Consider the following 13,481-nt stretch of genomic DNA (forward strand, 5'->3'; position numbering starts at 1 on the left):
ACCTCTGAACCAGCAGTCATCAAAGTTGGGTTATTTATCTCATCTGCATTTAAGGACTGTGGTTCAGTTCTTTGTGATTTAAAGAAATAAAAATTAAAATCATTTAAGGAAGAAAAATATCCTAATAACCATGCTGAAGACTTGCTGTAGATAGAGAAGTGGGATCACTGAGTTTGATGGAAGAAATCACCAAGATCTCCCTGTACAGCTGCAGCAGTGAGAGCTGCAGTGCTGCAGACAGATTTTGGGCGTTTCACCAGCACTCAGGGCTGGGTTATAGCTGGAACCTGCTGGGAATTTTTCTTATCTTCATGTCAGTTCAATGCTTCTGCTAGCACAAAAATTTTCTCTCTCGCTAAAAAATCTGCTCCTTGCATATTAAAAAGGGTATATGGGAAGTAACATGGTAAATTCAGCGTGTGTAGGGGAGGACAGCTCGGATCCAAATAGCACCGGACTGTAATTATTGGGTTGTCTTAAGCTTAAAAAAAAAAAAAAAATCGCATGTGCAATTAATAATTAATTTGTACAGGCTTTTTCAATCTGTTTCCCCGGCCAAGCGCAGTTTCTCGGTGACGGTGGGAACCTTGGCTTCTCCCTCCTGAAGTGTCCGGGCACGAAGGGGAGAACCGTGCTCCCTGTGGAAGCGGCACTCGGAGCGCGCAGCAATCTCAAAACCCCTCCACACGCGGCAAAGTTGGGCTGAAATAACCGAGGTACTCCTCTTTAGCTCACTCTGCGCCTCCCTGGGCTCCTCACGCCCACCCAGGGCAGGGCGGGGGGTGCCCGTCCCACCCCTGGGCCGTGTCCCGGTCCGGGGAGCGGCCGCGGTGCCCTCAGCGGGGGCGGGCACGGGGCGGGCCCGGGGGCCGGGCCCGGGCAGCGCGCCCGGAGCCCAGCGGGCGGGGCCGGTGTAAGGAGGTTCCTTGGGCTGTGCGGGGCTGCTTCTCCGGCTGCTGGTGCCCCGCGAGAGGGACGGCACCCGGCGGGCTCTGACGGCACCTGGCAGGCTCTGACGGCACCATGGGGCACTCGCAGCAGCGGGGGCCGGAGGTGGGTGCGGGCGGGCGCGGCCGCGGGGGTGCCCCGGAGGGGGCGCCCGGCCCGGGGCACTGCGGCGACTTCAGCGCAGGGCGTCTGTTTTCAAGTAAATTCCTGCCCGGGCTCCTTGCTGGGGCAGACTTTGCTGCGGGGAGGTGTTTGTCGCCTGTCGGACACACTCGGGATGGTTTACGCGTTTTTCTTGCAGTGAAATGGGTGGGTTTGGGTCGGTGCGGTCCTGCCCTGTGCTCAGCGCGGGCGGCTGGGTTGGGAAGCTCGGCGATGTGGTGAACTTCGGTGTCCCCGGCACGGGTGAAGCCGTGACCCTGCCACGTCCCTTCCGCACCCGCCGTTCTTGGGTTTTGGGAAAGCCCTGAGTTACTAAAGGTGCTGACACAACCCGTTCTGCCGAGCTGCCGGGTGGGTTTCTTGCAACGAAAGCCTTTTCTGCTTGTTGCTGGTTTTCTTTATTTGGAGTGATGCTCTCTAGCAATCTTCAGCCCCAAGGTGCCTCTGGTCCGAGCTGAACCGTGGTTCAAGTCAGTGCAGCTCCTTTGGCTTTGGAAGCGTTCCCCGGGCTGACCAGGCTCTCTGCACACAGAGGGACAATGCCCATTGTGTGCCCAGGTCTGGTGATCCCCACATCCCTCCTTTCAGTAAATCTGCACGATGCCTCTCCAGTGAGGCTGTCTGGGAAGATAAGACCCACCGGCAATTGGACTGGGTGGATGAAGCTCTGCTGATTTGGCTCTGGTGGAAGATGATAAGTGGGGATGTCACATCGAGGCTGGTGTGGCTGCTGGGACAAAAGCTCCCTGTTTGCGTACGGTGTTGTGTTTCGAGCTGCTTGTGTTTGCAGCTCGAGGGGTGGGAGCTCTCTTTCCAGTGTCTGTAATCACTCAAGAATTTGTGTTTTCCCTCCTGTGCCGTCTCTACCATTTGATAAATGTGAGCTCATGCCAGAAGCTCGCAGGTAACCAGGGAACTTGATTTCCAGCCACCTCATGATGCTCACAGGAGTGTTAGCCCTGGGTCTTATGGCCAAATCCTGCCCAGCTTAGCCAGAAGTTGGAAAGCTCTGAGTTTGAGTCTGTGGGCTCCCCTTCCTCTGCTGCTTGAGAGCCCTTTTCTCAGGGTCACTGTTTCCCTGTGATGCTGAGCACTCCCCAGTGATGCTGGGATCCCTGATCTGGGCTCAGGGTGTTGCTGCAGAGTTCCCCCCAACAGTCCCCCCGTGCACCTGACTGCAGCTGAAAAAGGCCCTTCCTCGTGTTCTTCTGCCATGAGGTAGCACTAAGCCTGTAACATCAGATTTTTTGCAGTGGGAAAGTGTCTGGCCTCTCCCAGGCCTGGGGGTGCAGCACATGGGTGACATCCCACAGTGTCCTCATTGCCCATCTTGGTGCCAGGTTTGCTGGCTGGGGTTCTGAGCCCTGGATCTGCCCTTCCCTATTGAGGGGTACAGCGATTGAATTTGGTTTTGCCAAGATTTAACTTTCCTGAGAAGATTGAAGGGGCTCGCTCACATAGTTATTTGTGTTTTTAGTTTTATCTTGATATATATATCAACATCATCCTTTTCAGGATTATTGAAAATTAGTGTTGAGGCTCTGGTCTTCCTTGAAAAAAGACTTAATAATTTCAATTTTCCTGGAGGCCATGATGCTCTTCTTATTTTGAGAGGCTTGAACTCCCCCCAGAAAATGCTGTTGTTGACAGGTGTCTCCTGAGCTCTCTCAGTTTATACCAGTGTGCTGGTATCAGAATTGCACGTTTTTGGAACTGCTGAAGATGTTGTTTCACATGTGTGAATGAAATTATAAGTACTAGGTAGGTGATCGTTGTTGGTGAAGTTAATCTTTCACAAAGCAGGCTACAATCTAGGCTTTGCCTCTCCTAGAAATTTTTATTACTCTTTATAATAACAAAGTGTAAAAGGTTGTGTCATTTTGACATTGTTATTACTGTAAATTAGGAAGTGCTCTTTAGACTGCAGGTATGTCTGTGGTGGAGGAAAGATGTTTTAAGGGAGTGGGTTTTATCTCCAGCCGTGATTTGAGAAATCTCATCCATGATTAAGTGAAATTTCAGCCAGCTGATCTTGGGTTTTACAGTTATTCCTTCTCTGAAAATGGATTTAAAGCAGGTTATCAAACCTTCAGGGAAAGAAATTTCAGGGGAATGCACTTAAATGCTGGCACTACCACAAGTGTTATTCTTTGAAATGGCATAATAAGGAAGATATCAGTTACTAATGTTTATGGAGGCTTCTAGTTTTATCTTCTCTCTGTCTGTACCCTGTGAATACATCAAAGGAGAAACTCAGGGGCTGAAATTGCTGGAGTTTTGCAGGAAGCCATCGTGGTCCAAGAGGAGCAGCACTTTTCTGATGCCTTTGCTGCAAACAGGTGGTTCCTTAATTTCATGTTGGAACAACTATTTTTCAGCAAGTGATTTAAAATAATAATAATAATAATAAAGCTTTAGTAAGAGTCAGCATTGGCCAGTGGCCCTAAATCTGTGTATGACAGAGCTGAAAAAGCAATTTGATTTTCTTCTGGAGTGTCTGATATCAGCACCTGGTCTTGGCTAAGGGTGAGGAAGGAGGAGGGTCAGAGCAAACCTCTACATGCCTTTTCCTCCTATTGTCTGACTGGCAATTATTTGATGATGTGTTTTTAACTTGCTCTCACATGCCCTGTACCCTGGAAGCTCCTGCAGGGACTGAGATTTGGTTATGATCATTTGCCTGACAGGAACTGCGGCTTTGTCTTTTTTTTTCTTTCCCTTCACAAAACCTTGGCCAGCCTTTTTTGGGTTGTTTTTTTTTGGGGCTTTTTCAGTCCATATTTAGGTACTGCTTTTGCTGTGCTTCTTCTGCCCTCTGAGAGGTGGGATGTGTGTGCAGCCTGGCTTCTCTGCACCCACCTATGCAGGGCCAGACTTCAGCTCTGCTGAGCTGCAGGATAGAGATAGATATATAGTGTCAATTCAATTTTTTGTTTGTTTTAGATATACAAATAAGTTTCTAACTGATATTTAGCCAGGTGCACCTGCCCTGTCCCTCACTTCCATGGACTTGTGATCATCTGATACATGCACATACCAGCTCTGCATGTGCAGACACCCTGGAAGGCAGAAAGTGGTGGAGGGACTGATGGAAAAAGCTCCATTTGCCAGGTTTTATTTACAAAATATTTGCCCTGTTGCTCCCTCACCTGCTTGACACAGGGTGACCAGGATGGCATCATGGTCCTTGTGAGGGACGCTCCCCCTTACCCTGGCTCTTGTGCTGGGGGGGCACAACAGGAGTGAAGTGTGGCTTTGAAGATAATGAATTTTATATTTATATCTATTTTTTACTTTGGAATTCAGAGTTTTCTCTGTTTCCATGCAGTAGCAGTGGGAGCATCGTGTGCCGTCGCCGCTGCCCTGAGCACTTTGCACATCCCTCGCTCCTCGTGCCCACACACTGTGGTGGCATTTAGTGATTTCTGGATCCTTCAAGCAGATCAACACCAAAACCTGGGGGTTTACATAACAAAGTGGGAGTGGGGCTCATGTCTGTCAGACAGCTCCGGCCCCCAGGCACCCATCTGCTGGTGTGGGGAGAGAGGGAGAAGCTGTCTGGTGGCTGCTGCTCCCGCACTGGAGAAATGGGATCCCAAAGGAGCTGGAATGGTACCAGGCAGAGAGGAAGCCACTCACCCCAGAAGGGAGGCCAGTTTTGTCTCAGAGAATAAAACCTTCTATTTGAAAACACTTGTGGCTCACACAGGTCTAAATAGATGCAGGTCAGGGCAATCTTGCTGAAAAAGGGTCGGGGAAGGGGGATGGGGCAAGTGCCAGAGGATCTGCTGCTGCTGCAGTGAGTATGGTATCAGCTCAGCAAGGGTGACAGCCTGCCCAGGGCTTGTTGCCAAAACAAAATGTGGGCTTTAATCTTGAGTTAATTACCTGACATAGTCTTACTGGGCTCCTGTGCTTGCTTGGATGCCAGTAAAAGTGTCTGAGCATAGGGCTGGGTGGGAATATACCCTGGCACTCAGGGTGTGCCCATCTGTGCCAAGTCACACTGGAACTGATATTGGCTGTGTGTGGTGTTTGTACCTTTGTGCTCTTTTGTTTTCTGTGATTTGTTTGCCCTTAAATCTTCCCTTTTGCTCGCTGGGGACACAGAGTGGATCACGTTGAGCTCCATCAAATAAAATGGTGCTACACCTCCAGCTGGATTTGACAGCCAAGTAGCCAGTTTGCATTAGTTACCTTAGTGTAATAGCATTGTCCCTTCCTCCTCTATCCTGTTTTCTATGGCAGAGGAGGAGTAGATAAAATAAATAAGGAACTCACTATTTAGGGAGAAAGGCTTTAATAAAAGGGTAGGTGTAATAAAAAAGGTGAATAGCGGTGGGATGCACATTTTGCAGAAGAGAGAGCAGCCCTCCACAGTTCACCCATGAAAAGCCTCAGGGAGAGGAGCTGCAGAGCTAAGGATGAGAAACCTCATCAGTATTGGCAGATTTGCTTGACAGAAGGAGACTTTTCTGTCTGGGTGGGGGAGTCCAGTGCACACTTTACTGACAGCAGCAAGTATTCAGAATATTCATGGTGTTGAGATCTATTTTCCTGGCTTACACCTGCTGGTGAAGAAAGAATTAAACTGCATTTCCTGGATTGCATTTTTCAGGTCAGGCTGTGAGTGGGCCAGATTCCTGTCTTATATTTTTCTTTCTGCTGGTTCAGTGAGCCCTCATGTGCAGCCTTCAAATGAGGGCTCTTTTTTTGGGAGAAATAGGATAAACCTACTGATAAACACTGGCAGCAAGATCCTAGTGAGCTGGAGGCACTTTACATCTTCTTCCCCAGGGCTGGGGAAGGTGGTCCTGGCACAGAGGGTCCTCTCTTCTCTGGACAAGTGTTCCAGAGCACAGAGACAAAAGGCAGTGCCAGGCAGACAATGTCCCACAGAGCAGTGCTCTGACAGCCTTTGTCCCAGCCTGTGCAAGTGGCTGATTCAGAGCCAGTTGTAGTTTCTAGTTGTCTGGCCATGCAAGAACCTGCTTCCTTTTTCCTTTCAGGACCTAACAATGTTGTATCCCGGGGCTCTTCCTCACCACTAGCACTCATCGCTGAATCACTTCCTAGAACCTTCTCCCATTCTACTAGCCAGACTTCTGGCAGGATTTTATTAATCATAAATACTCATTTCTTGTTCTTCTGCTTGTCTCTGTCCCACCCAGAAAACACCCATTGGTGAGCAGAGTGCTCACTGCATTGCATTGAGTCAGATGAACCTTCTCTCACCATCAGCTGGGCTGACTCCTGCTTGAAGCTTCCAGGAAACCCTCAGGTGAGGGGAAAATAAACCAGCAAGAGTAATTAATTGCACCCTTCCAACACTTTCAGTAGCTGAGGTGTTGTGGCTGTGTCAGGACCTCGTAACTGCGCCCCAGTTCTGGCTAAAGCCAACCCTGCTGTTGGGACTTTTCTTTAAAAAGTTTGTGTTCTGACTCCCAGTCAGCTTAGAATGAGACACACACGAGGTGGAATGATTGGATGGTTTGCACTTGTATTTTCTCTTTCAAGAAAGATGCAGTTACATGATGCAGTTGACTGCACGTGAAGAACACAAATCTGCCTTATTTGTGGTTCTCTTGGGCGCACTGGGAAGCACTGGTGGCTGCTGGGTTCTTCTAGGAGGCTCAGTTGTCCTCTCTCTGTCACAGCTGAAGGGCTGCTGAAACAATTTGGAGACCAGGCAGTGCATCATAGTCTTTTCAGAGAGAAGTATTTTGTTTTCTCATTTCTCTTTGGCTATTTATGTAGTCCCTGTGAGATGTTCTGAAGTATATTTTTCCATGACTTAGATTTCCTGCAAATTGATTTTTTTTGTGTGTGTCCCACCCAGTGTTGAGTCTTACCAAGAAAGAATAGTAGATGACTCATGGTGGCTTTGAAATCTCTGTAGTTAGACCTGATCCTGCAGAGTTTTGGCAGCAGTTATGGCAAGTGAGCCATTTTGTTCACCAGGAGAAAGAACTGGCAAGATGGGAACTGCTGTCTGAGCCTGTTTAGCCTTTTTTACTTCTCTCCCAAAAGTATTGCATTTCTTCCTGCCAAACAGCTTTTTTTTGTACATGCAGAAAACTCTCTGCAAACACTTTTCTGGGCAGTGCTACTCCAGAAGGTCATGGCAGTTGAAGGAAAAATAGTCTTTAATTTTTGCCTCATTATGTGCTGCGGTCTGGAGGGTTAAGTTTGTAAGTCATAATATTAATGCTCTGATTTCCTCTAGGAATTTGTGGGGAAAATACTGTAAAGAAGTTTCAACAAAAGGAGAATGAACTGCAGGGTGTTTCCTTTGGCTTGGCTAAATAGGTTGCTTTTAAGATACTGGAGGTCTGGAGATCTGGGTGGGGGAGAGGAGAGAGGAGGCAGCTGAGGGTCGATTTGAGCTCTGAGATGAGCCTACTCTTTCCCTGCCTGCCATCACCGTTCTCCTGTGCAGGCTTGATGGAGGCATTGTTTCTCCCCTCTAGGAAAGTGGTTAAAAAAAATTTGTCCACAGCATCTATTTTGTTCTAAGCAAGCTGTCAGTATTGTCAATGTATGTAAATGAGCTATTCTGCATAAATTTGCAGGTGTTTAGTTGTATTTAAGAAAGAAACATAGGGAGCTGTTCTGTTCCTGCAAGTTTCTGCTTCATAATGGACAATTTCTTATTAAATTTGCCTTTGGTCTTAGTCTGAAACCTCAGCCATCATTCCAGAATTGTCTGAGAAATCAGAACCCAATTACTGTAATTACTCATCCTTAATTCTGATAACACTTCAAGGTATAGAAAAATTAACTTTTCACTAGCTTGACCACCCTGTGTCCTAGGTGCTGTTATGTTACCATGTAGGATGTCTGTGGGAGAGGCTGGTTTCCAAAGCCACCTGGAGCCCTCCGTGAAGTCTTGGGGGACAGTATCACCTCTGCCCTCTGAGCTTGGTGTAATTCTCCTACAGTTACCTCTGGGACTTCCCCAAGCCAACTGTTTTCTTCTTGTAAATAAGACATTCATAAATATTTTTTTCAGCTGGCCACAGAGAAGGAAATTGCAGTTCTTGTGAGACCTTAGTGTTATCCTAAATCCACTGATAAAGCTGTTTAGGGACTGGTTGGAGATTTCTGGGTGTGAAAGGAGGGCTGAGGGCTGGTGTCTGCCCATGTTGGTGCTGGCTGGGCTGAGGAAAAGCAGCTGTTCTTGGAAACATGGATCAGGAGCACTCAAGCTCCTGTTGTCGCCTCTGTCTCCTGCTGTTGCTGATTTTTGGGAATGATGCCTGGCTGTACAACAGCCTTTTAGTGCTGGGAGTCCCAGCTCGATGGTGGGAGCTGCAGCCACTGAGTGCTGCGGCTTTAAGAGTAGACTGGAAAATAACTGAAGTCAAACGAGGACAGAGACATCAAATTCTTGTGGAGCTTATCAGCCAGAATGCATCAAACACATTCGAAAGTGTTGCTAAATAAAACATTAAAAATCACTAGGGCGCTTCAGTTTGGAAAGGTGCTGAATCTAGGTTTGCAGGCAGGAGTACAGGAGTGTTTTGGGGTCTGCACCACCTCATGGGGCTTTGCACTTGTGGCTCCAGCCTGTTGCAGGGTCCTGTTTGGGATGGGGAGGCAGCAGGTTTCTGGCTGAGGAGCAGAGAGAGGAGCTGGGACATCCCCTTGCTGGAACAGCCTGGTGACCCCGAGGTGCTGCAGTTCCTCTCACACCCATCAACCAGAGGTGATCCCGTGCTTTGGGTTACCAAAGAACACTTCTGGTAGTGTGTGCACAGTCAGCAGAAGCTTGGCAGAGCTTAATGTTCAGCCTGAGCAGTCACAGGGTGTATTAATGCTGCCAGGAAGGATCAGCGTGGGATGGCACCGTGCAGACACCTGTGTGGACCTGCATGTGTGTCCTAGCCCTGCACCCTGCACTTGGAGCTGCCTCCAAGAGGGACAGAAGCATCAGTAAAACTGGTGGTGGTCACCCGGCAGTGGTTGTCCTTGAAGCTGATGGTGTTTTGGAGAAGCCACCCTGGGAGATGAGCCTGTGTCTTGCACTCCCCAGGCAGGGGAGGGAGTTGGACTTGGCTGCTCACATGGGAACATTTGAGTTCAGTGCTGTAGTGGGGGCCACACTAACAGTAGGACTGTTTAGTGGGAGGGTTGCTTTCCTCCTCCATCACGGCCCTCTGCTCCCTGCCAACTGTTTGGTTTTTTTTAATGGAAATGATTTTACAAGTTCCATTAGGGCAAACAAATTCCCAAAAGTCAAGACAATAGAAACATTTTATCAAAGTGTTAAACTTTTAGTTAAACTATTAGTAAAAATGTATGATCTAAATCTGCTACTCCCTGTTGCTGTGATACCCACAGGAATTTCTCGTTTCTTTGAGCAGGTCACAAAAAAGGTCAACAAAATCACCTGTCTGTGGTTTCACATGGAAAAAGGCAGAAAGAAAAAGAAAAGTCGTGTTCCCACTTAATGAGAACAGTTCAATCAGCAGCAGGGTGGCAGCAGGAACGGGGACATTGACCTCCTGACACGTACCTATGCTCTTTGCTGTGATCCAGAGCTGCTGCCAGGAGCCAGTGCCCGTGCAGGGCACAGTGCTGGGCTAAGATCCTGTTGCAGTTGCTGAATCCCTCCCGAGCGCAGGCTGCAGTGCTTTCCCTGGAATTAGCTTGGCTGGTAGGAGATATGTGAAGGTCTGTGTTTGCATTTATCAGCTGCCACCTAACCCCACTGAGGGAGGGAGGGAGGGATGGAGGTGTTGGGCTGCCTGCCAGCATGCCCACTTGTCTCCAAGCTGCCGGAATTCCCTGCGGAAATGTGGCTTGGCAGGTGGCACTTGCTGGAGCACACGTGGCACTGGGAGATACCAGAATAGTGTTGAGTGATGTACAGGACATCAGCCCTGTAGATATCTATACATTTAGGTAGCAAAAATACCTGCTGTATTTGTGTGATGTGTTCAGCTATAGATAAGAGCTGCAGCCATGCATATCATCCTGTGAGCACCATAGTGGTCCCTGTTATCCCTGATCTTATGGGGAAGGTCACTCTAAGAGTCCTGTGCATTGCACCATCACTTTCGCTAGCTCTTTGCTTTTAGGATTTTATATAAAGCTTTTGTGAGCTCTGTCTTGTGCCAAACTCTGTGTGTGTCAGCACCCAGAAGTACTGTATGCTTTGGCCTTCCTGCTGTTTGCTCTTTGCAGCAGGCAGTTTTCCAATCCCCTCTTTTCCATCAGCCCAGAACTCTATTGACCACTCTGTTGCATCTTGGATGTGTGGTTTGGGGATGCTGAGGTGGAGCCTATCCCCAAGGTTCTGTCACCTGGTTCCCTTTGCCTGCCTGCAGCTATAGTGCTGGTGGGTATCTGGGGGTGAGAAACCAGGTTCCAGATGCTCTGGGCATCCCCTGTCCTGGTTTTCAGGGATGATATGTGCACTTCTCCTGGGTTAAGGGCTGAAGGGTGTGTGCCATGGACCACATCAGGGAGTGCAGGGCTGGTGGTGTTCCCTGAAGGATGCACAGCCCCAGGTGTGAGTGCTGTGCTTAAGCACTCTTGTCTCTGACTGAGGAATCCAAAACAAGGTGATGAATTAGTATGTGCAGGGCAAGCCTTAATTACCAATAAATACCTAATGATTGGCTTCCTGGGGAGGCTGCATTTCCTGTGGCAGCCAGGGAGCAAGGATGGTGCTCCTGGGGTGCTGCTGGGCAGGGGGAGCAACTAGTACATCAGCGTGAGATCAGGTGCTGCCCATCCAAGGATGTTTGTTTTCCCTTTACTGTTCTGTAAAGCAAATGAAACAAGTCCTTAGGAGGTGCTGACACTTAAGCTGGGCCTGGGTGTGGGGACAAACCAGCATGGAGGGGCTTTCTGGCTGAAGCTGTGGGTTAGTCAGCAGTGCCTTACCTCATCCTTTCCCTTGACCTGCCTGGCTTTTCTGTGTCCTTTTTTCTAGCACAAGTGGTGTGGGATGGATGCTGCAGAGCCCTGTCCATGGACAGAATGGGCTCTGCCCAGTACGGATAGTGCAGCAGGGACTTTCAAAGATGAACCTGTTGTTTCCAGGCCATCTCAGCCTTGAAGCATCTCGTGCCCTGTTACAAACAGGCTGTGTGGGTTCCTGTGACTTTGCTGTTCCTGCGGGCAGGCTGGTGGCTTGGCAGTAAGCCTCACGTGGCAAGGACTGTGGAAATCAATAATGCAGAGCCAGGGAACTGTGCTGCAGGAAGCACTAATTGGTTTCTGCTTTTAGAGGTGTTGCTATTAAATGCAGGCACTTTGTGGGAATAATTGTTTTGGAAACAGTATTTTAAAATATTTTAGTTTTATCAGGATTGTGCTAAAGATAAGCAAATTAGGTCTGGATGATGTTTTAATGTGTCTATTGTTGATCTGGATTTTTATTTAAGTTCTCTAGCTCCAGATCTTTCCAGGGTAGGAGCAATGCTTTGGTTCTTATTCAAGGGCTGTTTTGTGTGTTTTAAAAAACAAACCCTAATCCTTTTGCACTGCCCCTGCAGTATGAGCATCCAGAAGGGCAGATTTTCAGGAGGCATCTGCATTTGCTGTTGCTGGCTGTTGGCTCCTCTGGCTGCGTGTTTTCCATGTACTGAGCTGAAGAATAGGGTTAAGGCATTGCTGAGCATTTTTCAACCCCATTGTTTTTTAGTTTCATAGTTAGGAAATATAACATGCTACCTACGAGAGCTCTCGGTTTTTGATTAAATATTGAGGGAAAGATAAAATCAGTGTGTGTCTGTTTTGCTTGGTGTGAGCATGGGGATTTTTCCTGGGCTGGAAAAGTAGGATGCTCTTTGCAGGTGCTGGCAGGGATCCTGAGCACAGGGAACACTTCCTAACTGTGATGGAGAGCTGAACCTTGCCCATGGCTGTGGAAGGAAGGTATGCTAGGGCATAAATCTGGGGTGCTGACAAGCCCAGCTTCTGCTGGGGGAGACAAATAACTTCTCAGAAATGGCTCTTATCAGATGAGACTATTTCTCCAACATGGAGTAGTCCAAAGCTTATTTTAGGTTTAAAATGGAATGAATGAGGAAATATTTATATGCAAAAGTCATCACCGCTAGACAGAGCAAAAAGCTGTTGAGGGCATCGTGCATGGGACTTCCTTGGAATTTCATTTGGGCTCTTGGTGCCCCTATTGCACTCAGGCTCCTGGCAGCAGCAGGAGGAGAGAGAGAGAGAATTCACTGTTCCGATTCTTTGAGCTTTGTTTTGGTTGTTTGTTTGTTTGTTTTCTGTTTCATGACCCCATTTCACTGCCCTGTTTTGGCCTGAGCCTGTCTGTTCTTCTCCAGGCACCCTGGGAGGTTTTTGTGTGTTCCACTATGGGTGCTGCCTGCAGGAGAAAACCAAGTATGGGAACAGAGGTCACTTGTCACAGCCCTTGCCAAAAGGTCACTGTACTGGGAGAGATGTCATGAGAACAGGAATGAGATCATTTTCAGGGATTATAGTGTTTCTCACCGTAGGGATAAGAGTTGATACAGAGCATCAAGCCCTGGGAGGCATTAGCAGGAAATGTTTGTTTTGCCTGGATGTATTTTCTCTCCTCTGCTTACCATTTTTTCCAAATTAAATTTTTCTGGGTTTCATAGCTCTTTGTGATATTTTTCAGCATCAGAACCTCATTAAGGAGCTGTGTCTGAGCTTGTTTCTGATCTGCCATGATACAGAATAAACTTAGGCTGACCAAGTTTTAGGTAGTCTGTGCTATTACCAGCTGCATACATTTTCACATCAGGATGTCAGTGTCTTCAAAACACAGAACTCTTCATGAATATTTACAAAAATATGTATTTTCTGCCTTCCAGTTTCCATGCCTTTAAAGCTGTGCTATTGTTGTCCTGTGCAACAAGTAGAAAAAATTTTCTTTAGTGAGGGCTGAGATGGTCATATGATCCCTGAAGTAATAACTTGGGGTTAAAGCATAACCAAAATGGCAAAGAGCAGGTAGATATTGGGCTTGCAAAGTTGCAGGGTGGAGCCACAGATTTGCAATATATTCACAAGGGCTCAGGGATTAATATAGTTAATTTCTGGTTTTTGAGTCATTGTTCCTGCAGTTGAAATCTTGGCTGATTCTTGGTGAAGTCACTATTTCCAGTCTATGTATTTTACTGGTTCAAGAGGTTTGGAGCCTGTGTGCTGTAGGGACAAGTCTGGGACAGAAGGCAAAGCTTAAGTGGCGCTTCAAGAGGAAGTAATTAATATGAGAATTGGGCTGGACAAAAGCAGTGTCAGCTGTCTTTATAGGGTTTATAGTATGAACAAAAAAAAACAAAAAAGGAGATGATTAAAAACTGGAAGATTTTTACATTCTTTCCAAGGTTTTCCTTTACTGTTGAGTCTTTTCATTGTGT

The 13,481-nt window shown here is 47.6% G+C and overlaps 1 protein-coding gene across 3 annotated transcripts in view; it reads left to right on the plus strand.

The window, feature by feature from the left end:
• PLD1 (phospholipase D1) overlaps nucleotides 1-13,481 on the plus strand; it is a 74,626-nt gene that overhangs the window by 12,043 nt on the left and 49,102 nt on the right. Inside the window, exon 1 of one of the 3 annotated variants that reach the window (XM_059855772.1) lies at nucleotides 894-1,053. The exons of the other annotated variants lie outside the window; for them this stretch is intronic. The gene's annotated coding sequence lies outside the window, so the exon portion shown is untranslated. Of the gene's footprint in view, nucleotides 1-893; nucleotides 1,054-13,481 lie in introns of those variants that run through there. 3 annotated transcript variants of the gene reach the window in all.

The sequence above is a fragment of the Haemorhous mexicanus genome, chromosome 10 (genome assembly GCF_027477595.1).
Source record: "Haemorhous mexicanus isolate bHaeMex1 chromosome 10, bHaeMex1.pri, whole genome shotgun sequence".
NCBI classification, from domain to species: domain Eukaryota; kingdom Metazoa; phylum Chordata; class Aves; order Passeriformes; family Fringillidae; genus Haemorhous; species Haemorhous mexicanus.